The sequence below is a fragment of the Tenrec ecaudatus genome, chromosome 2 (assembly GCF_050624435.1).
Source record: "Tenrec ecaudatus isolate mTenEca1 chromosome 2, mTenEca1.hap1, whole genome shotgun sequence".
Taxonomy (NCBI): domain Eukaryota; kingdom Metazoa; phylum Chordata; class Mammalia; order Afrosoricida; family Tenrecidae; genus Tenrec; species Tenrec ecaudatus.
In genome coordinates this window covers 26,921,934-26,946,576 of record NC_134531.1, presented here as the reverse complement: position 1 = coordinate 26,946,576, position 24,643 = coordinate 26,921,934, and the positions used below count along the sequence as shown (strand labels likewise).

General features: G+C 38.9%; 1 pseudogene; it reads right to left on the bottom strand.

Moving 5' to 3' along the window:
* Positions 1-5,397: 5,397 nt before the first annotated feature.
* LOC142439926 (peptidyl-prolyl cis-trans isomerase FKBP5 pseudogene) lies at positions 5,398-11,886 on the bottom strand (annotated as a pseudogene).
* Positions 11,887-24,643: the final 12,757 nt, after the last annotated feature.

The window sequence follows — 24,643 nt, the reverse complement described above, 5'->3', positions numbered from 1 at the left end:
AAATATTTTTATAAACAACAGAATGATAATATGACTCTAATATAATTAATGGAAATATATCAACTTCTAAAATTAGTGACCAAGAGGAAACAATTGAAAGAAATATGCCATACATTAATGTCAGAAATGAAAATATACGAAAACACAGAGTAATTTTTAAAATAAACATAGCATTTTCAATCTTGTGATAATTTTAAAAGTAAATATATCACAGACTGGGACTGTCTTTGGCTGGGTTCCCTAAAGAAAGAAATCCACTGTGGTTTGAACCCAAATCCACTGCTCTTGCCTCATATCAACCCTACTAGGACAGTGTAGAACTGCCCCTTTGGCCTTCAAAGACTTTAAATCTTTACTGGAACAAATAGCCTCATCCTTTTCCCAAGAAGCAAGTGGTGGGCTTGAACCACTAATCTGTTATTTAGCACCTAAAAGTATAATCCTCTATGCCGCCAGAGATAATTTGATTCAACCTTGAAGTTAGCATTTATGTTTACCCCCAAATGCCACAAGGGCGTTCTCAGTGAGGCTTATATATGTATATATTACACAAACAAAATTCAAACATATGTAAGCTTAGTCCATCTTTACTCATGGTGACCTTGTAGGACAGAGAACTGCTATATATATTTATATATTCACCAAACTATTGAGTTGATAAAAAACTCTTAATATCTCACAGAGATTATATATATATATCCCAAGACCATTGCGTCAGATCCTGTAAAGTGTTTCTGTGGCGGTACATCTGCAGATACCTTGATATAGTTGTTAAGTCAGATACTCTGCATGGATGTGGTGAATTGTAAAGGCAAAATAATGGTAAAGAAAGAATCAACATGGAGGAGGGGGAGAGGTGTGGTATTGAAAGCATCGTCTGCATTCATAGATTGAAGAACTTAGATAGAGAGATGGTATTGACCTCTGAGTGGCATAGAAGCAAGCTTCCCATAACAGCAGTGAGAATGATAGAATTCTAGTCTTGACTTTTATGTAAATTGTTTCCAAAGTTGTTTGAATAAATAAGTGATCTGAAGGTTAGGGAAGGGAAAGTCCAAAACCAGCCTCCAGCATGCTTTGCGTGCATGCCAGAAATCAAGGATGCACTCAGAAAACTAATAGGGACATAACTTAAAGGACCAGATTACATCCTCAAATTGTCCCATTTTTGTCAGTGGGAGCATTTTGAAGCTGTCTTCTGATTCTTTTTTGAAATGTCTGTCTCAGAACGTTCACATTAACTCTCTTTCTCCTCAAGTGCGCTGACTCTTCCATCCCACTGCCCCACTTCTAGGCTTCCTTCCAAGCCACCTTCTCAAGGAGGTTCATACTAATCATGCTTTTTGAAACGTTGCCACCACCCAGCACTTGTGATCCCCCCCAACAAACTTTCCTGATTTTTCCTCCCACATAACCCTTCTATACTTCTAAAAATTTATGAAAATTAATTTGTTATCTTTAATTCCTTTTCTCCTTGCAGTAAAATGAACGCCACCTAGCAGGATTTTTTTTATTAGTTTTATTCATTGTTACTCTGTATTAGCCTCTGCCTGGGGCCAAATGCCTAGCACATGACCTAAAATACACTTTCAGTTAATATGTGATCTTAATTACATTCATTGACATCCAAAATCAAATGGTGTTTATTAAATCACAGCTACTTCCTCTAATATGACCATCTGCTTTATGAAATAGAAAGGGGGAGAAAAGGTTCCAAAAGGCTAATCATTTATGGACAGTTTGGCTTTTGAGTTATTTTTAGTTTATTTCCCTCTTCAGTACTCATTTCTAATAGGCAATCATGTCTTGTCAATCCACACCGTAAAATGTCTTTAAATGTGTCATTTTATTTACATGCTTACTCCCACTACCTAAATTCTGTAGCTCATCATCTTACACCTGGATTACTGAAATAGCCTCTTTTCCAGCAACCATACACACATCATTTTCTGCATCATTCCTTCTTAAATGGGGGTTTAATTTCTTTAAATCACTGCTTTCAAAATGTGACTTCTAAACTCAGAAAATTGTCAATGAATTTCCATCCACTTATGAGATAACATCTTGAATTTAGCTTTCAAAACGTTGAAGAATCTGCTTCTATGTATGCTTATCTCTAACCACTGACCCAGTTTGCACTTTCCACTCTGAATGTTAACATTTTTTATTTTGATATAGTTTCCTTTAATGCTGCTGTGACCCCCAATCTCTCTCTCTCTCTCTCTCTCTCTCTCTCTCTCTCTCTCTCTCTCTCTCTCTCTCTCCCCCTCTCTCTCTTTGTGTATATTCCGGTGTAAGACCACCTGAGGGTTTGTCTTAATGTTTTCTGGCCAAAACAACAATCACCTTTTATTTGTAGACACTCATTTTAAATTTAGAAACAATTCTTCATATGAAACATTACTCCCTTACACTTGTGGATTGCAAGGACTGAAAAGTCAACTGCTGCTGAACACCGATGAAGCTGACTGTGACTCCTACAAAGCAGAAGACCATGGCATGACTAAGAAAAGCAGGTGAGGCTGAGATCATCACAGTGATGGACAAGGAATGTCTCAAATGGTCCCTGTCCCCTCCACTCAAAACTGCTCTATCTTTATACAGCTCTGCTGCATCCGTTAGCGCCATTCTCTTTAATATATTGATGCAAGAAGATTCATGAAACAAGTTATGGTATATGAAGGTATAACTTGTGCCAGAGATGCAATTGATAGCTCTCTTTTTTTGTCACTTTTCCTCCATTCCGTTCATCTTCATGTATATGGCTGTGCTGGCTGGAAAGGTTCCCTTGTGCTTTAACTTTATTACTTATTATGAGGACATACCTACTTTTAATTTTGAGGGTGGAATTGCTATCTTTTAAATTCTCGGAGACCTAAGAAAATAACAAAAGAAACAAGAACCAAAAACAAATCCATTTTCATTGAGTAGGTTCACGGAAATCCTGTGGTCGCAGTGGTTTTTTGGCTGCATTTTTTTTTTCATTTTATTTAGGGAACTCAAAAAAGTACTTCTAAATTTCTAAATGAAAGTTAAATAAAACAAAACAACTAACAGAGCATTTTTTTGGTTTGCTTTAAAGCCATCATCTGTGATTTACCATTTTAAATGCAGTATGGTTCAGAGATATCAGCTAATGTCCCCACAGTTGCAGTCTACTGGATTTGGAACAAAAATATGTGAATTAGCTTTTTCTTGGGGGTGGTGGGAACTTCTTAATCACCAGCTGAGAACTTCTCAGACCCTGCAGGCGGCCCTGTTCATCCCCTCCTTCTGACTCACAGCATATAACTCTGTGACAGCTGGCTGGGAGAATCTGATTTTTGGAGTAGACTTTTTGTCACCTGCAAATCTCACCCTTGGCCTCACAGAAACCACGTTCGAGTCAAGAGAGCTACAAACACCAAACCGTGAAGAGAAACAAGAACAATTTTTTGCTTTGCTTATTTCCTAAGTGAGATTGAGGCTTTTCATACCTATTCCATGAAAAGAAACAGAAGCATAAATGAGAAATGTGAAGGGTGGATGTTCAAAGGAAAGAGAAAACTCACAATTTCATGTGTTCCATGGAGAATAACATTGGTATGGAAGGAAACGTCATCTTTAGGTTTTGATATGGGTCCGAACTTTGTCGATACCACCATGAAGATAAAAACTGATCTAAAATATAACTGATCAGTTTTCAGGCAGATTTAAAAAGTGAGCTGTCCCAGGTTTGAGGGCCTGCTTCAGTAGGTTGTCAAACACATTCCCTTGAGCCTTTCTGAGGCTGTGGAAACGTGAAACCGGGCTCAGTCTGACTTACCCATAAGGACTAAAATACGACTACATACATGTTTATCTTGATACCTGCCCAAATTCAATGCCCAAGTACTGGGGATTTAGCATAGAGATACCTGCATGGGAAGCAGTTTTCAATCCTTGTTCACAACTCACGCCAGACAGAGAAGCTATCAGCACGGAATGAGAGTGGAGGTGGGTGGAGTGCTATTGCCTGTCAAATTTTTAAGGAAAACCCTTAGTGTAGAAGAATGATTTTCCCCCACAACTCCACAGATTTTTCTTTTAATTAAATTATTTGGTAATATAAAGCCCTTTTTTTCATGATAGAAGAGTCTAAATGAAGGTGTGTGTGTGTGTGTGTGTGTGTGTGTGTGTGTGTGTGTGTACACTCACATATCTGTAAGGTACCCTGGTCATGCAACCAGCTAAACAAGGGCCTGTTAGCCACAAGGTTGACAGTTCAAGTCCATCGACTGCTCCAAGGAAGAAAGACAAGGCTGACTATCCCTCTAGAAATTCTCTGTCTTGGAAGCCACACACAAAGTAGCTTTTGTCAGAACAGGCTTCATGGTAGTAGGTAGCATGAGCCAAAAGTTGGGGGGAGGGAAGGAGGCAAACAGAGCCGTATCAAACCTAACAGGAAATATAAATAGGTCTGGTCCAGGTCTCAGGTATTATAAACACATCGGAAGTTCTTTGAAACAACTTTGAGAATGGAGATAAGAAGTGGAACAGCAGCAGTGCTTAGCAGGCAACATTAGTATTTAACATTGTTTACAAGAGCTAGTAGCGAGGTGTGGGGAAAGACACAGAATTCTGATGGCTAGTTTCACATTGCAGGAACTCAGACCACATCCCAAACAGGGAAAGCTGATCCAGAAGCCCCCTTCTGCTCGTTGTCATTGCTGAAACATGTCTAAGGAATGGAAGAATTCTTCGACCTAGACAAGCTGGGTCTGGGGGAAACCCAGCCTACCTGGAGCCTGCACTGATGAGAGCATTTGAGACTGGCAGGCAGAGAGCAGTGGCCTCTGAGGTGTTGGCTTTCAAGTCATTGATGTCACTGTGAACCCGAGAGGAGACCAGACCCAGGACTGTGGATGCTGTTGGTTAAGAATGCAACCAGGTGCATTTGTCACACTTCTGTCACTTAAAAAAGTAAAATGTCGCCCCTCTGACCCCAAACCCACTCACTGTAGGAAAGGAGAAATTCATTAAGCATTCATTGCCCCCTACTCCACTCCCAGGTTTCTGCAGACTACTAAATGCAATTAAATGTAAAGCCAAACAGATGGCATTGATTTATAAGGATTATCTCAAGGGACCCAGGATTGGACACTGGATGTTGACTTAAACTGAAATGAGCAGGCCTTGGTCTGCTGGTTCATTATCTCCACATCAGTAGTCCTTTCTGTGTTTTGTCCCTCTGGAGTGGTCCTATGTTACCCCCCAATGAGTGCACTGGGCAGCGCAGAGTGGTGGCTTTGGGGAATTTTCTGGTTCTTGTCATTTGCTTCTAGAATCACATAGACTATAACAAGTGTAAACTTTCAACACTGTTATTCCTGAGTCGGGTGACAGACCATTGTGGAGGAGACTGAGTTCCTTTGACTCTCATCCCTCCTTACTGTAGGCACATAGTTGCCCTTCTTCTTGTTTTTCTTCTTTCATTGCTTGGCTTTCTGTTGCTTTTCTGTTGGCAAACCCTTCTGACAGCTTCTTGGCCATAGCTTGACTGGCTTCTTCCTTTGCATCCTGCTCTGTGAACTTCTTGAATATGTTGGCATGTGTCCTGTGGTACTTCTGGCACCTGGAGATCTGGAGTCCTGGAGATTCACTTCTAGCACCTTCTCAAAGTCCACCTTGGCTGACTCAAACTCATTCATGAGCAGCTGGCTTTCCCCCTCTGGTACAAGCCATTTCTCATTGGCACTATCCAGTCTAAAAGCCTTACCACAGCATCCAGTGGCTTCAGTGTACTCTCTAAACTTCAGGTAGCCCATGGCCAGCCAGGTTCAGAAAGGCAGTGAGCAAAAGTGATTCAAAAACTTTCCCGGTAAACCGTACTCCATTTTGAGCCAGGACGCTACACTTTCATACTGAATCACAGCAGCCTGCGTGTACTTGCCGCCCTTGAAGAATATGCCTCCCTTCTTTTTGACCATGGCAGCCTGGCCCAATTTCTCTTTGGTATCCATCTCCCAGCATCCTTTGGCTTTTTTGAAACTCTTAAGGGTAATTTCATATACGGAATCAGTGTTAGGCTCAATGCCAACTCTAGGCTTGCCTACTTCTCCGGAACCACAGTGGTCTGAGATGTAAAATGTATTGCTCTACGCTCTGCATTTTCTCCAGGGCTTTGTCAATGCTAATTGGAATGCCATGATCTTCCTTTGTCCAAATATAACTTCGGATGTCAAACAGCTGCCCACCACAGTGATCCCGCAAGTGTATTTCTACTGTAGCTCCTTCATTTGGGTTTGAGTCTCCCTCTCCTTCCTGTTGGATTCTCCGGATAATGCCTCTCTCTTCAAATCAATCCTCCCTTTTGAAACTAAGGAGCTCAGTTTCTAAAAGGAGAGAGGCATTCCAGGAGATCTGGGGGATGCTGCCAGCGGAGCCACATGGTACTCCGGCTTACACAGTAAGGGGCACCTCTCGCCCTGCATCCTAGCGGCCACCCCAATGTGCCATGCTTGCTTAGCTTGGCCCTGGCTGAGACTACATAGTCTTTAGATAGGCTCGTTCCTATCATGACTGGAATCAGATTATTTTCCATTTGAAAACTTTCCTTTGTAATGGACTGAAACTTTCTCTCTCATCATTTGTTTTTCATCACTAGTCCCCACTCTTTCGACAATCTTTAATACTCCCCTGTCCTTCTTCGAGATAATGTCGTCTCCTCGGTCAGCAACAGCTGTAGGGAGGCTCACGCCGTTGTTCTTGCCGCCTTCATCAGTAGTCTTGTCTTTGCTAAGTAGAAAGCTCGCAGGCTCTGCCTCTCTTCGCTCCCCCCCCCCCCCCCCCCCCCCGTGTGCCGCTTAAAACTCTGTCCACCTGGTAGGCGGTGCTTCCCACAAGCCAGACACTGCCACTGGGGCTCTTGGCTGAAATCTTTATGGAAATAGAGCTCTATGACTTGTGATCCTTAGTGAATTCCAAATGCCAAACTTTAAGTTAAAGGTCAAACACAAACTGTCGGGGAGTTATTTAAGAAGTGACACAGATCCTCGTGTTTCTGAGTGTTTCTCCTCTGTGAAATAACTTTTAAATTCTTCTTTTCGTTGGAGCCTGACAATTAAGCATCTCTTTGTTTTTGTTTATGTTAGCTTTTCTGCTTTTTCCTGGTCATTCGCTAGCATGAAGAATCCAAAGTGATTACTTGTTAATTACAGGCATAGTTTTCTTCAATGGAAAGAGTCTGTCTGCATTGTACATTCTAAGGTTATAATTACGGTGTGGACATGTTTTTCAGTTGGATCATTAAGAGCAGGGTGCATTTTTTTATACTCCTGGCTCTGTGTTTACTAGCTGCTGGAGTGTCAGAGCTATACATTCGCTCTGGCTTCAAAATCCTGGAGGAGAAAGAAGCCCTGCAGTGATTTCTCCATGAACGATTGCTGTTTACACTCTGCTTGGATATAGTGTTAGGTTAGAGGTTCGGATACTGTAGTTCATAGGAAGATACATAGATTCTGTGACTATTTGCCCATAGAAGCTCAAATTTTGAAATAAAAGAGCTATTTCTTCAAAAATACTGTGATGGAAATTACCAAGCACGCACACATCATGTCATTCTTAAGATTTGAGATTGAAGTATTTTGATAAGAAACGCAACGAAGAAAAGCAAATTCATTCAACATTGATATACTGCCCCTCTCCTATTTTGTCTTTTATCTCAGGAATAGTTCTGTATTGTTGACCCATAGTTGTTGTTACTGTGGTCAGGTTGGGAGATCCATAGTTGTTAGCTGACACGAAGTCAGTTCTTATGCATAGTGAACACAGGAAACACTGGTTCTATACAACTATCACAACCATTGCTGTTTGAATACATTGTTGATCCACTACTGCTAATCCATACGACCTTTCTTCACATATTACGAACCATGATGTGCTGCTTCAGAAGTTGGTCTCTTGTGATTACATGAAGCAAAGTCTTACCCTCTTAGCTTCTTGCTGTACTCCTTCAAAGACAGATGTGTTTGTTCATTGGCTATTCTTGATACATTAAATATTTTTTATTGAAGACATAGTTCAAGGCATCAATACTTCACCAGTATTCTGTATCCATTTATTGTCTCATTTTCAAATGCATATCAGGTGGTTGACAATAATATGGCTCCCTGTAGGTCATGGAGGTGTTCAAAAGTATTTTGGAGCAGATTCCCTATATAAAACATGGTTTGATCTGTTGACCTCTTTATAATAAGGTATTGAATATGCATCCTAATAAAATGAAAAACTTGATAATTTCAATTTTTTGTTAAATTCTGATGTTCATAATTGGCCCAGTTGTGAGGTTTTTTGTTTTTTTTTATTACTGTTGAAATATAATCTATATTGAAGGCCCTAGTCTTTGATCTTCATTAGTAAGAATTAACTCGCTGTTCATTTTTAGTAAGCAGGGTTGTGTCATCTGCATATCGCAGGTTGTTAGTATTTCTCAAATCCTTATATATCTATTTGATATATTCTAGCTTTTCTGATTGCTTCCTCAGTAAACAAATTAAAGAGCTATAGTAAAACCATGAAATCCTAATACACACCTTTCCTGATTTTCAACTGTGGTGGAACAAAATTTCTTAATTTGACCCCTTACCTATGTCTCTGTAGCTCCCAACAAATGATTGGGTGGAACTATGTAATTAGGATATGTATAACACTGATAGATACTGATATATATTTATATATATATATATATATATATATATATATATATATATATATATATATATATATATATATATATATATATATATATATATATCACCAATGAAGCAGAATCAGAGAAAGAAAGCCCAGTGGAAGAAAATGCCCAAGATCTCTGTTTGAAGTGGCAGGGGCAACTGAGACCAGATGTACTAGAGATGGTGGCACAGAGACTGCTGGACAAAGGGGAACAGTGCTCAAAATCTGGGATGGTGTGGCAGAGACCAATGCACGACATGGCTGAGAGACTGAGGACAAGAGAGCCACTTGTTTGCCAGCTCAGGAAAGGGCTGCAATGGATCTATGATTGTATCCTTTCTGTTAAAGGATCTTAGCTGTGAATTAACTTCTCTAATAAAGCTCCACCACTACTTCCATGCTACCACTTGGCCATCTATCAGATTGTTCTACTGTGTGTTCTTGTGATGCAAAAGCCATTTCTCATCTCAGCATTTAAAATACCAGCAAGGTCACCCATAGTGAACAGGTTCTAGACTAAGAACAGCTCTAGACTAAGTAGAAACTAAGAAAAGGAATAGACTGTCAACTTTACGGAAATTGGCCTGAAAACTCAAATAATAGCAGAAAACATTGCTATGTATTGAAAAATTTAATGAATATAAACAGAATATTTTCAGAGGTTGTGCCAGAGCCCTCTGGAATGAAAGGCATTCAAAATAGGACTAAGGGAGAGCTTCCATAATGACTTGAATGGAGTAAAATATTTGAAAAAAAAGTTTGAGGATCTTAATTTAAAGATTAGGCACAACATAAAATTCAAAGAAACAGCACAAACATAAATTAATAATTGGAATTTGGACTCTATGAAATATGAATCGAGAAAACTTGGAAGTTATTAGAAAATTAAAGACAACAAAGTCTTAGCTAAAGCCATCAGGCAATAAAAATAAATCAATGGAATATTCTTGGAAAAAATCAAACTCTCACTATTTTCAGACAATATGATCCTATATATAGAAAATCCAAAAGTCTTCACAAAAAACTCAGTGGAAACAACTAAAGGATTCAAGAAAAGTAGTAGGATATAAAATTAACAACCAGAAATTAATCAGATTCATGCATACCAGTGAGGAGATCTATGAAAAATATGTTAAGAAAACAATGCCATTTACAATAACCACAGTAAACGTGAAATACTTAGGAATAAATTTAACAAAAGAAACAACCTATACAGAGAACACTTTAGAACACTACTTCAGGAAACCAAAAATAATCTACATAAATGGAAGAATGACTCTTGCTCATGGATGGGAAGAAAATTTTATGAAAATATCAATGCAAACTAGAATGATCTACAGATACAATGCAGTTACAATCCAATTCACAAATATATTCTTTAAATAAATGAAAAAAGAATTACCAATTTCATATGGGTAGGCAAAAGACCTAGGATAAGCAAAGAAATTCTTTAAAAAGAAGAATCAAGTAGGAGGTCTTGCACTACTTGATTTAAAAATTTACTACACAGCTGTAGTAGTAAAAACAGCCTAGTAAAATCACAATTATAGATACATAGACTACTAGATCAGAACCCAAAACCCAGACATAAATGCATCAGCCTGCAGGCAACTAATCTCTGACAAAGAACTAAGAACTATAAAATGTGACAAAGACCAATGGGCTAAGCACAATGCTAAACTTGAATGTTGGCCTTACAGGGAACATGGCATTCCCCAATTGCCACACCAGATGACTTAACACGGAAACCCAACTGAATGAAGTGGGCCCTATCTCAAAAATCCTGTAGCTCTTGGACTTAGTCCTGAAAGTCCTTGATGAGAGAGGAAGCAATGATGACCGCCCAAGATGTTGGAAATGATGGTTGTTGGTCCTTGGGTGGGACCTGTGGCTTAGTGAACATCTTATAAAAGGAAACACAGAACCACCATGTATTTACTCTCTTATTGCTCCCTTTACATTAATATGAAAGGGAAGGATCTGCACTTTTTAGGAATGTTACACGAAAATTTCCCTTAGCATTAACCTCAAAATTCAATGAGAAATTTACATATGAGCAACTGATTATCTGTTCCACCCTCAGCCTTTGACCTGACTGCCTTTGACAGTCATTTAGACTTCTGAGTGTTTTATCTGGAGTAGTCCATGTGTATAGCTGCCTTTTCTGTTCTTTTAACAAGGTATTTCTAATGAAAAAATTGTTGACCTTACAAAGATTTATCATGAGGACTCCATCTTTATTTTTATCACCAAGACCTATTTTCCAAATAGTGTCCCTTACCCCTTATTTCCAACCGTTGCATTCCAATTGCCAAAAAATTATCAATGCATCTTGATGAGATGGTTTGATCAATTTCTGACTGAAGTCATTGGTCGAAGTCTTCAATTTTTTCATCACGAGTTTCTGTCCTTTGTAAGTTGTGGGAAACTGAGAAGCTACATGGAAGTGTAAGTGGCCTACATCTCTACATTCATGACCACAGGGCTTTTTTTTTTCCTTTAAGGTGTTCTCCTAAAAGAACTCAGGATGTCTCAGACTCACGCTTGGCCCTATCTGTTGCACCTGTGCCTAATGAAGACTTACATGCCTCGCACTGTACACCCTCTGTAAAATAAACTAGCTCTCTTCCTCGTGATTCCAACTTTGGAGAGGGGCCCCTGTGCCCTATCTTTTCTATTCTATTTATTTTTCCTTAATTGTACATGATATGTTTGATTATGGGGCTGGATCCCACAATGTGTGAATTTGAGTGATAGATATATTGATTGGATTTCCCTGAAGTAATATTGATATAATCCTATCACAGGTAGCATTGTACTTCAAGCTTGATTTTGAAATGTCTTTTTTGACAATGATTTCAAGGCATTCCTCTTGACTATGTCACTCCAGTAAATCATATGATTTTCTGATACAAAAAGTCCAATGTTCATTTCACATCACTCAGGCCTAGGATATCAATTTTTATGTATTCCATTTCAATTTTGCTGACTTCCAATTTTCCTAGATTCATAGTTCACATATTCCAAGTTGTGCTCATAAACAGATTTGTGATGCTGTTTCCTTTTTCCCACTCTACAGTTTTATTGGCACCAAATTTACATATCATATATTGAACATTTTATTCATTCAACCATATCAAGGGGAATTGTACAATCATTTTATATATATCTTAATGTATTCACTCACCTCATGGTTGAATCACCTTTGAAATGAGCTGTGCAATCATGATCAGTTCCAGTGCTCCCTCCCCTTCTTTCTTGTCATTATTTACTCCTGAAATCCTATTTTCCTCTCTATCACCTATCCCTGACCCCTGCATTCCCTTAACACTTTTCATCAGTTATTAAAATATTACATCCACTGTTCCAGTGTTTCATAGCTGGAAAACCCAAAGAAAACAATGAAAAACAAATTGTGTTGTTTTGTTCTTTGTCAGTGGTTTGTTGTTGTTTTGTTGTATACTGTTGCTTTGTTTTTCTCTGTCTTGTTTTTGTGCATGTTATTATCTCCATAGGTCTGTCTAAATAAGATAGGCAGGATGAACTATCTGGAAGAAAAACAACAGGACTGACAATTCCGGGGGGGACGAGGATGGGGAGGTGGGGGTAAGGGAGTGGTGTTAACAAACCCAGGGACAAGGGAACAATAAGGAATCCAAATTGGTGGTGAGGTAGGAGTGGCAGGCCTGGTAGGGAATGATCAAGGGTAAGGTAATGAAGAGGTATAGCTGAAACCCAGGTGGGGACTGAGCATGATAGTGGGACAGGAGGAAAGTCAAGGGAAATAGAGGAAAGAGCTAGGAGGCAGTCTAGACAAAGACATGTACATATGCAGATAGATAGATATAGATAAAGATATAGATGATATAGATATATATGGAAATAGATCTATGTGCCTATATTTATAGGTTTAATATTAAGGTGATGGAAGGACCTTGGGCCTCTACTCAAGTACTCCCTCAATGCATGAATACTTTCTTCTATTAAATTGGCATTCTATGGTGCTCACCCTCCCAATACAACCGCTGAAGTCAAATTGAGTGAACAAGCAAATGTGGTGAAGAAAGCTGATGGTGCTTGGCTATCAAAAGAGTTAGCATCTGGGGTCTTAAAGGCTTGAAGCTAAAGAAGCGACCATTTAGCTCAGAAGCAACAAAGCCCAAATGGAAGAAAACAGCAGCCTGCATGATCACATGGTCCCAAAGGGATCAGTTATCAGGCATCAAAGAACAAAAAAATCATATCACTGAGTGCACACTTCCATGATATGATCATGGAGGACAAAGGGGTGCATAAGCAAATGTGGCGAAGAAAGCTGATTGTGCCCACCATCAGCACACTAGCCTGTGTGATCACGAGGTGTCGAAGGGATCAGGTATAAGGCATCATCAGAGAAAAAAATATCTTACCATAGTGAATGAAGGGGGAAGTGCAGAGTGGAGACCCAAAGCCCATTTGTCGGCCACTGGAGAGCCCCTCACAGAGGGGACTAGGGGAGGAGATGAGTCATTCAGGGTGCAATGTAGCACCGATGAAGAATACAGCTTTCCTCCAGTTCCTAAATGCTTCCTCCCCACCCCCCACCCCCAAACAACCATGATCCTAATTCTACCTTGCAAGTCTGGATAGAGCAGAGGATGTACACTTGTGCAGATAGAGCAGAGGATGTACACTGGTGCAGATAGAGCAGAGGATGTACACTGGTGCAGATAGAGCAGAGGATGTACACTGGTGCAGACAGGGAATCCAGGGTGGATGATACCTTCAGGACTGGGGTGTGAGTAGTGATACTGGGATGGTAGAGGGAGAGGGTTGGAAAGAGGGAACTGATTACAAGGATCTACATGTGACCTCCTCTCTGGGTGATGGACAACAGAAAAGGAGGTGAAGGGAGACGCCGAACAGGGAAAGATATGACAAAATAATAATTTATAAATGACCAAGGGCTCATGAGTGAGGGGGGAGCAGGGAGGGAGGGGAATAAAAGAGGACTTGATGCCAATGCTTTGAAAATGATGAAGACAAAGAATGTACAGATGTGCTTTATACAATTGATGTATGTATGAATTGTGATAAGAGTTTTATGAGTCCCTAATAAAATGTTTTAGAAAAAGGAAAAAAATTGCCCTAAATTGGTAAAGATAACTTCCTATTAGTATAAAGATCCCTCCACTCCCATGACCCCAATTCTATCTTACAAATCTGGCTAGACCAGAACATGCATACTGGTATGAATAAGAGCTCCTAACACAGGGAATCCAGAGCAGGTAAGGCCGTAAGAACCAATAAGGGGTGCAGCAATACTAGGAGGATAAGGGTAGGGGGAGGGGGGAGTAAGGGGGAACTGATCACAATGATTGAGCATGACCCCCTCCGAGGGGGACAGACAGCAGAAAAGGAGGCGAAATGAGAGAGAAGTTGGTTTAAGACATGAAAAAATAAAAATAATTTATAAATTATCAAGGGGACATGGGGGAGGTTGGATGGGGTAGTTAGGGGGAAAAATGAGAACCTGATGTCAGGGCCTCAAATGGAAAGAAAATGTTTTGAAACAGATGATATTGAGCTGCCCTTTGAAAATTGATATTCAGCTCTTTAACTTCATTTCTTCCAAGTTGTCTTAGCTATTGTATTCTTAAGAGCAAATTCCAGACGCTATTTTGGCTTCCACACTGTTATTTATTTTTGTCTTTTAAATGACCTTTGGCTTTCTACATGTATGATGTTCTTGATGTCCTCCATAGCTCTTAAGAACGTCTGTCATTAGTGGTCAATGCAGAAAATCACTTCTGGTGATGTGCCGAAAATTCATTTGTGGTAGATTCAATGTGGTATTTTGTCTCTCGTGGACTTGTTTGAGTTTTTTTCCACTTGAACTAGAAGCAACATGCACATGTTATTGTCTCTTCCACAGTCATTCCCTGGCCTGATTGTAGCTGTTCTTTTGAGCTTCTCCTTCATCTCTTCTCACCAAAAATCATTTTGGTTTCTGTGTATTCTATCTGATAGAGTCATGTATATAATTTCCTTTTGTCTTGTTGACAAAAGTGATTTGTAATGATGAAGTTGTCTTTCATAATTCCATCTTGTGATTTTTAGTTTGTATCTCTCACCAAGGCTATAGTTTCCAACTTCTCTGCCTTCTTCTTTGTTTTGTAACTTTTATATTCCAATTGCAAATAATTATCAATGCCTATTGATGCATAGTTCATCAATTTCACATTGTGGATGTTAGTAGAATTATTCAATATCTTCATCACTATCTTTGGTGGTTGGTGAACAAATTTGAATAATAGTATTGATTAGATTTCCTTGAATGAGGATAAATATAGTTCTATTGTAGAAGGATTATGCTTTGGGAGAGATCTTAAAATAATCTCTTAGGCAATAAATGCAATTCCATTCCTTTTGAGTATTTTATTCCCAGCATAATAAATCATGTGATATTTTTATTCAAAATGACCAATACCAGACCATTTCTGTTCATTAATGCCTATAACATTGATCTTTATGTATTCCATTTCATTCTTTTTGACTTCAATTCTTCCTGGTTTCATACTTCATACACTTCACTTTTCTTTTATTAATTGATTTCTGTAACTATCTCTTTTCAATTTAAGTTACTGTAAGAAACAGCATATAGCAGCGAGTTTGGGCTAAGAATATATAGATAGTGATGAAGAGTGTACAATAGCGTTTCACATGATAATAATCAACAGTTTCTTACCTTATTTGGCAATACTTAATATTATCTGTCAGCTTGTATTTCACAACCTTCCTGTTATTAGGAATATAGTGATATTTTATGATGCATTTAACATTATTTTTCACTAAGAAATAACTGTGCTGCTTGCATTTTCTAGGTATATTGACAACTTCTACCATTCAAAGAAACTTGGTGATTTTGCCTGAGTTCATTTGGAAACAAAAATGACAGCAGGTTAAGGCCACTGTTTTCGTTTGGGTTGCCTAGAGAAACAAAACCAGCAACATCCATACCTGCTTAAGAAAGCATTATATCAAGATATCATCTTATATGAAGAAGACATCCCAGGCCAGGCCAATTTCACTCTGTGGGTCTGAGGTTAGCTGAAGCCATTTCAGAGTCACACAGTTGTAGTCGGATGACACAGAAAGGGGAAGCGGGATGCAGGAAATCACAGGGTGGTATGGAGCCAATGTCAGGGGAAACATGGCAGGGCACCCACAGCTTTCAAGGATGGGTGGCCCAAATGTGTCCACCCCTGAAGGCAGACAGGGAGTCCCAACAAGAAGGGAGACAAAAGCAAAGAGAGGGGTGGGGTAGAAGGCCTAGTGCCTCTCTTATACAAAGGTCCACCTCTCAGAGACATCATCGGACCTCACTGACAAGTTGGACTCCACACCTACCCACATGCAAGTGGACATTCAGTTCTGTCACACTCCCCATGATGAGAATGTGCATTTCTATAAAGTTTTATTGCCTCATTAACCTTATACAGGGCCACTAAGGGTCAGTATAAAATGGATGGCAGTGGATTGGGTTTGAGGAGTTGAATATATGAGCTAAAAATGACCAATTAGGTTGGTTTTCCCATGCTTTAGTCAGGCTCTGTCCTTCTATATGGCCTTGCAACTTGATTGCTGCCAGCTTAAAGCACAGGAGACAACACCTTTCTTCATGAGCATGTTCTTCTGATCTGACCAATCACAGAGAGAAACATTAATTATTTAAACTCATCCATCATTCTCACTCACGAAGTTCAGTCAATTTTGCTTATCCTTGGTTATAAAAGAAATAGCTTTTCGATCTGATTTTGAAATCTCTGCAGATGTGTCAGAGAGTTTTTCTTAGGACATTAATCTTTCAAATAATATCTCTCCTAATGTAAGTCTGAATATGATTTTATGTGACACCATATTGGTCTTTGTGAATTACAGGTCAGGTGTTTTGTCCATTATTTTACTACTTTTTCTGCATTTTAATACTAATTTTTAGAAAGTTATTATATTTTTAATTATTTAAGGCATATGATTGCATGAACACGTTTCTTAATGGTGCATTTACATGGACATATTTTTATTTTAAAGCTTTTTGTTGTTAAGTAGGTGGGGAATTACATTTTAGGTCTTCAATCTTGTACTGTAAAACTTATCAGACCTGCCATTAGCTGGTCACTGTCCTTTTCCCTTCTCCATCTCGAAGTATATTTTCTTCCCCTTCAACCAAATGAACACTTATCCATTTTCTAGTCGATTATGTCCCCTGCCCCTATTTTTTCTTCAGCCCCTCAAAATACCTTACTTTTGGCATGGAAATCTTTATCTTGATTTTGTATAAAAAAGTTATCATACAATACATTTCTTTTGAGGTTGATGAATTTCACCCAACATAATGTTCTCCAAATCCATTCGTATTATGAGGGGTCTCAGAGTTGTATCATTTTCTTTAGTAATACACATTGTGCACCAGAGTTTATTAATCTATTCATCCAGCGTTGAGCAATTAAGTTTTTTCATCTTCGTGATATTGTGAATAATGTTGGAATATATGCTCATGCCTTATTTCTTATTTCTTTAGAGTATATACAGAATAAATGGATATCTGGGTTCAAATGACAGTTCTATTTCCAGTTGTATGAGGAAGCATCATACCATTCCCACAGTAGACTGGCAGCTTGGCATTCTCAGTGATAATATTTAAGGATTCTAATCTCTCTGCAATATCTGAAGAATTTTTTAATTTTTGGTTTTGTTTGTTTTAACTTTCTATCAATGTGGACATGCAGTGATATCTCATCTATATGATTTGCATCTCTTGAAAGGTTTGTGATCATAAATAATTTTTCATATGATTGTTGGCCTACTGGTGTTTTCTTGGTGAACTGTCTCTTCATGTCTTTTGTCCATTTATTTTTTTCTCATTGATGTGTTGCAGTTTTAAAGGATATTAGAGATTAGTATCTTGTCTGATCCATTATTGCATGTGACATCAGATGGGAGAAAGGCTTATTAACAACCTGAAATATGCAGATGACACAACCATGCTTGCTGACAGTGAGGAGGACTTGACTCCCTGGCTGATGAAGACCGAGGAGTGCAGCCTTCAGTGTGGATTATGGATTATGACTCAGAGCAAAGCAGCCCCAACCCCTCACAACTTGATGTGGAGTTGGCATCTTGATAAGTGGAACAAAGGATGAAGTTGTAAAAGACTTTGTCTTTCTTGGCTCCACAATCAATATACATGGAAGCAGCAGATCGGATATGCTGTATTAGGTAAAACTGCTGTACAAGATCTCTTTAGAGTATTGAAAAACAAGGATGGTACTTTGAGGACTAAGGTGTGCCTGGCACGAGCCATGGTAACTTGCACTGTCATATATGCAGGTTAAAGTTAGGCAATGGATAAGGAAGACAGAAGAGTCTGTGTATTTGACTTGTAGTGCTGGGGAAGAATCTCAAGCGATAGGCTCATAAAAAAAAATAAACAAATCTCTATTGGAAGAAGTAGAGACATAGTGCTCTTTAGAGACAAGGATGCCAAGCCTTCATCTCACCTATTTTGGGCAGATTGTCAGGAGATACCAGTCCCTAAAGAAAGACATCATGCTTGGTAAAATAGAGGGAGAGTGAAAAAGAGGGAGGCCGTCAAAAGATGGATTGACACAGTGACTGCCACACTGGATTCAAGCATGAGAACAATTGTAAGAATGGCGCGTGATCATGCAGTGTTTCATTCTCTGGTGCATAGAGTTGCTATAAGTTAGAACTGACTCATCGGCACCTAACAGCAGCAACAGTAACTGCTCTGTGGGAGACAGGCGATTGATTGTCACTAAAACTGACATTTTCAGAAACCCTACACAGGGCCACTATGAGCCTGAGCCACCTCTGCAGCGGTAGATTCTGCCTTATAGCCTAATCCAGGAGACACATAAAACTCTGAACAAGGTAGAAATGTAAGTACTGAGCAATTGATTAAATAGGATAACAGCTGTATCTTGAAATCCCTCCTACATTTGCTGTCACTTTTTGGAAAAAGCTGGAAACATTTGAAAGTTTCTGTAATCCTAAACTGGTGCCAGTTTTGCTTAGTGCGATATCATGTACTGGTCAGAATCTTTCTATTCATGTTTATTGACTTGAGCTTTCTCACTGTGTAGCAGTTTAAAACATTGACTTTTACATCCAGATAAGTGTTCTAAGAGACAGGAAGGAAGTATATACTCCACCAGTTTCCACCATTTTCAGTAGTTGAGACAGTCAAACAGTAAAAATTCAAAAGTGTAAAATATGCAGATTGGCTTATGAAGGAAGAATGTCAGAGAATTGGAGGACATGGTTAATTTATCAAAAAGGACATAAGTATAACTAATGAAATGCTATCTAAATATAATAATCATGAAAATATTTATTTATGAAGTGACGCTTAGAGAAGAACTTTAAATAAAAGTAGCAAATCTTATATTTGCAGACAAACATTTTATTGTTATTGGCATTATTAAACACAAACCCAATTTTGTATTCTATCAAGTATGTTATCCTTTTTAGTAAAGCTTGCTGTGATTTTTGTAAAAATTTGTTTTTCATTTATTTTTGATATTACATCTAAGGGGGGGAGCTAAGAAAATGTCCAGTGTTCCATTACCTTTATACTACATACGATGCTGAGATGTTGACAGTTTCATATTTCCCCACAGAAAACATTTTTATAAGATAAGTACATTTAAAGCTTCAAGGACGAAATTCCAAGGAAGGAGTAGTTCTAACAAGAGAAAGTAGCAGAATCTAGTTTACTGTGAATAATGAAATTCACAGTCACAGGCCTCTCTATATCAGTATTTACAAAAAATACCCCAAATCTAAAAGTGCAAATCTTCATTGCACTTTATAAATGATAAATGCTAATAAGTAAATCTGCCATTCCATATGTGTATAAATAGACTCCAGTGGAGCTTCCAGATTAAGAACAGACAAGGAAAGAGCAATGGGCTGTTCACGTCTGAGAGATTTGCCACAGGAAACTCATGACTAGCAGCAGAGCCCTGTTCGATATAGTGCTGATAAAGATTAAACAACATTAAAGGTACAACATGAAAAGAACTGCCTCTTCAACGTCTACTCAATCTTAGTGACAAGGGGAGAGGAGAGTAAAATTCCCAGCCCCTTCATTTGCGGAAGAGACATAACTTAAAGGAAACAGCTGCAGACATCCATTAATAATCAGAACATGGAAGGGACAAAGCAAGAAACTGGAAATTAAAGTCTTCAAAAAGAAATAGAACTCTTGAAAATCAATATTTTAGGCATTAATGAGCTGAAATTCACTAGTGGACCCCTTTGAGTCAGATAATCAAATACTTTACTATGCTAAGAATGGCAAGTCCCTAAGGAATGGCATCACATTAATTGTCAAATGGAACATTTCAATTTCTATCTTAAGTGCTGTCTATGATAGGATATTATTTTTCATATACATATCAAATACTATAGCTGGTGATAAAACATTCCAAGCATTCTACAACTCTATGTAGTCTGAAATGGATCAAACATGCAATCAAGAAGCATGGCTAATTACTGGTAATTGATATATGAAAGTTGGAAGCAAAGAGGAAGGATCAGTAGTTAGAAAATCTGACCTTGGTGATATAAACAATGCTGGAGATAATATGACACCGTTTTGCAGGACAAATTGCTTCTTCATTGCAAATATCTTTATTTGACAACATAAGCAGAGACTATCCCCTTGGACTTTGGCAGATAGAATACAGTAATCAAATTGACTATATCAATGAGAAAAGATGATAGAGAAATGCAATAATGCCATCCACAAATAATTTGAAGTGGACCAACAATTGCCTAAGATCAAATTGAAGTTGGAGCAATTAAAACAAATCTATGTGATCCAAAATATAATCATGAATGTATTCCAACTGAATCTCAACATAGATTCAGCATTGGACACCAATAACCAAAGTCATAGTGAGCTATGAGATGACATCAGGAACATCGTACATGAAGAAAGCAAAAGATCCTTCTGGTGGTCCTAGTATTTCTTCCTCTCTCCTTCAAAGATGGCTTATCCTTAGAACCAGTGGGGTAGGAACAGAACTGATCTATACTCTTTATTCGTGTTACTCACATCCATTTTTACATAGTCCAGTCTAATCATTTGGTAAGAGTTACAGAGACTTGGGTAGAAGAGCCCTATTAAGAAATTTCACTCTGAGAATGATGAGGGCAATGAATGTACAAATGTGCTTGCCACGATTGATGTATGTATGAATTGTGATAAGAATTGTATCAGCCCACAATAAAATGATTAAAAAAAGATATTTCACTCCATCATAAATCTGTGAGCTTGAAAATCATAATATGTGTGTGTCAGAGTTGTAGCCTTTAACAAGGTCAAATCAATCTGTATTTTTGCTGTGTGTGTTGTTTCATCTCATAGAGACCTTATGTCTAACACAATGAAATCCTGCTATACCCTGTGAGACAAGCTTGATTGCTTTTCTCTGAACTCTTTGTTACAGCCATTCTGTCAATTCATCTTGTTGATGGTCTTCCTCATTTTCCCTGACCCTCTACTTCACCACGCATAATGCTCTTTTCCAGAGAGAGAGGTCTCTTTTGATAGCAAGTCCAAAATAAGTGAGACAGTTTCACCATCCACACTTCCAAAGAGCATTCTGGCAGTACTTTTAAGACAGATGTGTTTGTTTTGCAGGCAGTATACAGTACTTTGGATATTCTTTGCCAACACCATATTTCTAATGAATGTTTTTTTTGAGATATTCCTTATTTAGTGTTTAACTTTCATATGCATGTGAGTTTATTGAAAATACCATGGTTTAAATCAGGCTCACCTTAGTTCTCAAAGTAACACTCTTGTTTTTGACACTTGGTCTTGTTCACCATGTGTGCCTGGTGCAATGGATTACTGCCTCGGTAATAAGTATTATAGCACGAAATTCTTGACTATTTCAAACTATTCTCTGTTTATCAGGATGTCATCTATTGGCTCCATTATGAACAATTGGGTCTTCTTTACATTGAGCTGAAATCCACGCTCAAGGCTGTAGTCCTGTATTTTCATCAGCTGGTGCTTCAAGTCCTCCTTGATTTCATGAAGCGCACAGAAGGACAAGTACAACATGAGTCCACTTAGGTAAGCTTAACAAATGGGGAATAAGGGGGAAAGCTACTATATACACACATTCCTGTGGTGAGGTCCAGGTACTGTGGCAGGGGTCAAACCCAATCCAGGGACGCATATGGCAACCAACTAATTAGGAGGGGAAAAGAAAGAGAAAAACAACAACAAAAAAGACGTGGGTAGGTGGGGAGCAGAGCACTAACCCACCCAAGGGGAGGATATTGTTTATATCTCCACAGGAGTGGGAGAGAGACACCAGGCTTCAGACTGCTGCCCCAGGACGTGAATACAACATACCTGCACAGACCAATAGAAAGGTCCTCGGGGCTGGCCCCAATCCCAACTCTGAGGACCACCAGGGGAAAGCACTGAAGCTACAGCTTAGGGAGAGGAGCACATCTGATTAGAGTACACAGGAGAAATGAAGAGGGTTGGAGAATGAGGGGAACTCACCCTGGCCCACCAAACCCTGAGGACAATATTCCTGCTCAGAGCAGAGTGTGCACAGAGAGGATCATAGGGCTTGCCCCACCATGAGACAAAATGTCCCTCACTGAACCATAGTACTACAGGGGACAACACTGAAGACGCACCGTGAGAACTATGTCCAATGTGACACCATCACACTGGGGCAATATGCTAGGGCATGCAACAGAGCAGCAAGAGAAGGAAAGCAATTAAATCCCCAGGGAATGCCAAAAGTGTCAGTTGATACGTTTAAAGTTGCTTATGAAGCACTAGGAGCACTGACTTATCTCACCAACTGACGGGCAGTCTCATAGTTGTACCCATCTCAAAGAAAGTTGACACAACCAAGTGCACAATTTATAGAAACATTGTATGTCAGTAAATTCTTGCTGAAGGTCATTTCTATATGGTTGTAGCAGTACATTGATAGGAAGCTACCAGGAATTCAGAAGAGAACATGGAGCAACGAATATAATTCCTAAATGTCAGATAGATCGTGGCTCAAAGCAGAGGATACAGAAAGAGTTTCATTTCTGTTTTATTGACTATGAAAAGGCATTTGACTGTGTGGACCAGGACAAGCTATAGAAAGCATCGAGAGCACAGGAATTCCAGAACACCTACAAATGCTCATATGGAACCCCCATATGAATCAAGAAGCAGTGTGTGACATGAACTGCAAAATAGTGCATGGTTTAAATTCAAGAAGGACATGTCAGGGGTGTATCTTCTCACAATATTTAGTCAATATGTATGCAAATCACACCAGAGAAGGTGGCTTATATGAAGAAGTATGCGGCATCAGAATTGGAGGAAGGCTTATTAAAACTTGAGGTATACATATGACACAACTGCTGTGCTGAAAGTGAGGAGAACTTAAAGCAGTTGCTAATGAAGGCCACGGATTACAACCTTCAGGATAGATTACAACTCAGTAGAAATAAAATCAATTGGTAGCATCATTGTAAATGGAGAAAAGACTGAAGTTGTCAGGATTTTGTCTTACTTAGATCCGTAATCAGTGCTCAAGGAGGCAGCAGTCAAAAGATCAAATGATGAATTGCACTGAGTAAATCTGCACTAAATTTTTTGAAGTGTTGAAAAGCAAAGGTTACTTTTAGCACTTTGGTGTGAATGACCCAAACGACTGTACTTTTGTTTGTCTAAAAGCATTTAAAGATTAAACATTAAATACGGAAGTCTAAGCAGAGTTGATGTATTTGAATTACCATATATACTCGAGTATAAGCCGACCCGATTATAAGCCGAGGTTCCTAATTATTACCTGGGAAACCAGAAAAACTGATTGACTCTAATATAAGGCTAGAGTGGAAAATGCAGAAGGCATTGGTGAGTTTCAATAATAAAAACAAATGAAAATAAAATTACTAAAATTTGAGACATCAGTGGGGTAATGTATTTAAATATTTTTAAACACGAGTTTGAAAAAGAACTTTCATGATAAAGCCCCTTACCCCCCACGACGTGTTAACTGGAAGGAGTGGGGGATTCTGTGCTGGTGGGGGATGCAGATGTGAATTAACACAGAGACCAGAGGGGAGAGACAGAGCACAGCCACAGACACATCCATACCAGTTCAGCTGTCAGTGTAAGTGAATCACTACAGGTGTTTCTGCGAATTGGAGCCATCCATGTCATAGGACAGCTCTGATTGGTTACATGTGAGTAAACAAACATTCAAAACCCTGCAATGTCAGTGGGCTTTGAATGAACTGAGGAAAAAAGGCAATCACCCGCGAGATAACGCCTGTCCAGTTACCAGAGGGGTCGGACCCATCGAGATGTTACACCTCGCTGGGGTACCACTGATCCGTGTATAAGCTGAATCCCAGTTTTTCCACACATTTTTGTGCTGAAAAACTGAAAAACTCGGCTTATACACAAGTATATACGGCATATTGCTGGTAGATAATGTAAAAATACCATGGCCTATAAAAAAATTTCTTGGAAGAAGTAAAGCCAAAACGGAGGCTCATATACTTTGGACATGTTTTCAGAGGAGACAGGTCCCTGGATGAGGACTTCATGTTTGCTAGCATAGCGGGGCAGCTGAAAAGAAGACCCTTGGTAAGATCCTTTCACCCAGTAGCTGCAACCATGAGCTCCAACATAACAATTGTAGAGAGGGTACTTGAGCTGGTGGGGTTTTGCTTTGTTTTGTTGTGTATATGGTTCCTGAGTTGGAACTGACTCAACTGCCCCTAACAGTAACAACAAGAATAGCAAAATAAATAAATTAATTAAAATAAAATAAGTCCCTAAGAACCAAAATCTGATCTTGATTATATACCACATGAATTTCAAAATAATTGCAAGAAC